A 5,000-nucleotide genomic window follows, 5' to 3' on the forward strand; every position below is an offset into this window, starting at 1 on the left:
AGTATATATATATATATATATATATATATATATATATATATATATATATATATATATATATATATATATATATATATATATATATATTTGTAAATACTTTAACTGCTCGCACACTTTAGCTCTGTACTGCCACCTATAAGTGGTTATTAACCAAAATGATAATTTCATTAACATTTCCAATTAAAATCCAATATAATGTATGCACAGCTCCATACATAGATATAAGTAGTTAAGGACTGATCTAGAGAAGCATGATAAAAAAAAAGCATTAAAATACGTACTAACAAATACTTCACTAAACAGTTTTAAATTCAAGAATCACATACGGCATCTTGATTTAAAGCTTCTGCATTATTATCTTTAATAGAGGAGAGATTATCCAGACTGCTTCGGTGAGTACAACGAAATATTTCAGTATGACAAAAGTCTCTATACAAATGCTTGAGTTCATGAAATTGTAAACAGTGAAACTATATCTTAATTTAGATGTATTTTTTTATATAGGGTATTTTCAGAAACTAATTGTTTGAATGTCCTTCTTTGTCTACATCTTTTCCCACTTCTATGTGAGCTTTCTCTTCTTTGTCTACATCTTTTCCCACTTCTATGTGAGCTTTCTCCATCAACCTCTGTCCCACACCTCATCACCGATCAAAGGGATGAACCGGCGATGAGGTGTGGGACAGAGGTAGATGGAGAAAGCTGACCAGAAACATCGACCCCACATAGAAGTGGGAAAAGATGCAGACAAAGAAGAAGACGACATTCAAACAATTAGTTTCTGAAAATACCCTATATAAAAAAACTAATTGTTTGAATGTACTATTTTTAATGACATAATACTAGATTATTATTCGGAACGGGTTGCTATTTATATAATGAATCTTATGCCATAATAGCCATCTCACTGCCTTCAAACTGCTCTGGCTTTCAGTTCTTCACTATGGCGGCGCTGTGCCTGGCCTCGGCTTTCGCGTTCTTCTGTTGTCCCATCTTCATGGAACGACCGCAACAGTAAAGTGAGTACATCATTTTGAAGCATTTTTCCTCAATTTAAAAGCGACTGTGTGTTTGTATGTCTGTATGTATCATTACTCGTAACTAAAGACATCGTTATCTCGACAGTACAAACTAAAGTCTAACATTATTTAGACATTTGTGTAAACATAAGGAAGTTGATGAGTTCGAGTCTTTGATTTAAAGATACTTTAAGGTCGGGTTTCCTGGTCCTGTCACACACGGAAATCCCCTGCACCCTTCAAGACCTACAAGACTTGTTTGTAGGTAATAACAAACAAGTACTAAAAAAAAACGGTCTCTTAGCCATTATTTAGGTTTTGATTACCACAAGGCTGTTTGGAGTAAATATTTACATCATAACAAGTACTGAGAAAGTCCCTTAGCCATTATTTAGGTTTTGATTACCACAAGGCTATTTGGAGTAAATATTTACATTATAAGCTAACTATTTTGAAAAAAAGACGCACGAATCAAGTCTCCACAAACATGCGTTCCGAAATAGTTTGTTCCAATTCTTTGCATTGGATACCATGCTAACATTCTCGTCGTCATATAAAAGTTAAACAAAAAAAATATTTATGTCCTTAGTATAGGCCAGATTAAAAAAAAAAATACACAACATGAATGACTAATTTCACTGGTTGATTGAGGAAAAAACACAAAACATGAATGACTATTTCATTGATTGATTGAGAGTTTTCCAAGACTATTTCAATGAAGGCAGTAGCATTAATATAAAGACCGTAGTGTTCCTGCTGTATGAACTAGGAGTTACTTTGATTAAGCTTTTAATCACCATTCAAATTTATTGTAATTTCTGGCGTTGTTCCGAGTAGTAGGTTCCTATTCTTGGCCATGAAATTAAGGTGGTTGTTTAAGATAACATTACTTTCTGTGTTTGGATCAGATCTAGTGAAAGTAGAGCTGGGTTGCTGAAACTAGACAGATTTAGCAAAAATTCGTGCACGGTGCTAATTATGATAATTTTTAGGGCTAGGACTTTGTACCCTACCTGTGTATCTTTTCATTGACAATTTTTTAACTGCATACAGCTCATTTCAAGATCTATGTATACTTCTTTATTCGAAATTCTCTTTGGAGATACATATCAGGTCAGTAGGTGCACAAAAAAATCGATTTAATGAGAACAAATTTCAAGTTTTTTTTAGGACCTTCCTGTGTATCTTTTGATTGACATTTTTTTTAACTGCACACAGCTCATTTCAAGATCTATGTATATTTCTTTATGTCTAAATTCTCTTTTGAGATACATATCAGGTCACCAGGTGCACAAAAAATCGATTTAACGAGAAAAATTTTCAAGCTTTTTCTTAGGATCTGTATATCTTGAGGATATGTTCACCTTTTACTCTGCTACGCTTTAAAAATATTTCTCCGTCTGTTGATCAGCAGCCATCTCTCATCATGAACTGTACGACAAACACTTGAGGTCTATCAAATTCTAAATATAACTCCCCTACCCCATCGTTCAAATAGTTAACTGTGCTCATAAAAGAGACAATCCTTTTTCCAATTTTCCCAGACGTTACGATCTACCACGGGCCCCATACATCCTGATCTACCACATAGTAATAGACAATGTTGATTTTAAGGCGTGCCGTTTTTGTAGGATACAATTCACTTAAAGAAAGTATTGCAGACATTTTCAGATAATACACAATTCTACTTTTAATAAATGACATTAATGATATAGCTGAGAATTTAAACGTTCTTACTGGTGATAAAGAATGGATGAAAACTAAAACGTAAGTAGATGGTAGCAGGAAATAAAAACAATTTCAGAAAGTTTGCAGACATCCAAATAAATATTAAAAGCAACTGTTCCGATATCTAGTACTTTCGTGACCTGCCGTTGGGGTGATACTGGACTGTAATTTGTCTCTCAGTGCTCAAATACACAACTAAATAAGAATTACGAGATATCACATTAAAACACTGCTTTCTTTAACCCCCCCCCCAAAAAAAAAAAAAAAAAAAAAAACATATATCAGGATGAACATTGTCAAGAAATGTGTGATTACTCGAGTCATTATCAGGATTTATTACTCCAACTATCTATTACAAATTTCCCAACATACAACTGAAGTAGCTACAAATCAAATAGGCAATTCAGAAGACGACTCTTCATCAGATGAAGACTTCACACCCGGAAATGAACCCAATTCGGACTCGAACTCACCAATTCCTCCATCATGGGATATAAGAACTATGCAAAAAAACACAGCATCTATCAATAAGAGAAATAAAAGCCTTACTATAAAGGCCCCAGGTTACTCTAACACTTCCATTTGGCCTGTAGTCAAAATACTTGAAAAAGGTAAAAGACAAATAAGACATTATCGTAAACTTTTTAAGGCCGTAACACGAAAAAATGTACTTTTATATAAATAACATTGTGGTTAAACCACACTTTACATCAATCTTGCTATCATCGTCATCATCATCTCCTCTTACGCCTACTGACGCAAAGGGCCTCGATTAGATTTCACCAGTCGTCTCTATCTCGAGTTTTTAATTCAGTACTTCTCCATTCATCATCATCTACTTCGTGTTACATAATCCTCAACCATGTAGGCCTGGGTCTTCCAACTCTAGTGTCTTGTGGAGCCCAGCTGAATATTTGGTGAACTAATCTCTCTTGGGGAGTGCGAAGAGCATGCCCAAACCATCTCCATCTACCCGGCGTCATGATCTCATCCACATTTGGCACTCTGGTAATCTCTCTTATAGTTTCATGTCTAATCCTGTCCTGCCATTTAACACCCAATATCCTTCTGAGGGTTTTGTTCTCAAATCTACTAAATCTATTGGAGATTGTTTCATTAATAACACCGATCTCACTAAACTGATATATAGTCTGATTTTTATATCCAATTTCAGGCGATTTGCTTTCCAAATTTTACCTAGCCTAGCCATTGTGTGATTTAGTTTTAAACTCTAATTCTAAGGACCCTGTATTGGAGATCATAGTTCCTAAATACTTAAATGATTCTACCTTATTAATCCTTTCTCCTTCTAATGATATTTCACATTCCATTGCATATGCAGTTCTCATCATCTCTGTCTTTCTTCTATTTATCTTCAATCCAACCTCGTGTGATATTTCACAAATCCTGTGGTGTTCTGCTAACAAGGAAAGCATCATCAGCATACTCTACTGTAGGTCTGCTTAATTCCTATCACCAATCCAGTCAAATCCCTCTTCGCCATCTCCAACTGTTCTACGCATTACAAAATCCATGAGGAGGATAAACAACATAGGTGACAACACATTCCCTTGCAGTACTCCACTGTTCACTGGAAATTCATTTGATAAGACTCCATCAACTTAAACGTTGCACTTGCTATGCTCATGAACAGACAATCCAAATTACATATTTGAGAGGAATTCCATAATAACGCAGGACTCTCCACAAAATTGGCCGGTCCACACTATCAAAGGCTTTATTCACAGTCCACAAATGCCATCAAGTGTTTTTTTTTTCTATATTCTACGCATTGTTGTACATTTCTCAAAATGAATATTTGGTTAGTGCAAATTCTACCTTTTCTAAATCCTGCTTGTTCATCTCTCAGCTTTTCGTCAATCATTCTCTTCAATCTCTTTAGAATAAGCATACTATATATTTTCATAACAATTGACGTAAATATTATGCCTCCGTAATTATTGCAATCAATCAGGTCTTTTTTTGTTTCCTTTTTTTTCACCAACACTGCTAATAATCCATTTACAGCTCTCCACTCGGTAAATATCTTTTCTGTTCTTGGTGTGATCATCATTCCTACCTCTTCTCTTCCAACTCCATTTGATCTTCCCGAGTAGAATCTTATTAACACTTACTATTTAAACAATTCCGTTTTATGTTTAGTTAGCTACCTGTCCTCACACTTCTTTCGCCCATTTTCCCCATCAGCTACAATATACATAATAAACAGAGGAAGACTGATGAAGGGTGTCC

General features: G+C 34.8%; 2 long non-coding RNA genes across 2 annotated transcripts in view; one reads left to right on the forward strand and one right to left on the reverse strand.

Moving 5' to 3' along the window:
* The window catches only part of LOC137631170 (uncharacterized), a 60,879-nt gene that overhangs the window by 33,950 nt on the left and 21,929 nt on the right, over window positions 1–5,000 (reverse strand). The window lies entirely within an intron of this gene.
* Window positions 1–5,000, forward strand: part of LOC137631169 (uncharacterized) — a 66,636-nt gene that overhangs the window by 19,148 nt on the left and 42,488 nt on the right. The window contains exon 2 of the long non-coding RNA XR_011041870.1: window positions 935–1,019. This is a non-coding gene — a long non-coding RNA (uncharacterized lncRNA). The remainder of the gene's footprint in view (window positions 1–934; window positions 1,020–5,000) is intronic.

The sequence above is a fragment of the Palaemon carinicauda genome, chromosome 39, assembly GCF_036898095.1.
Source record: "Palaemon carinicauda isolate YSFRI2023 chromosome 39, ASM3689809v2, whole genome shotgun sequence".
In the NCBI taxonomy this organism is placed as follows: domain Eukaryota; kingdom Metazoa; phylum Arthropoda; class Malacostraca; order Decapoda; family Palaemonidae; genus Palaemon; species Palaemon carinicauda.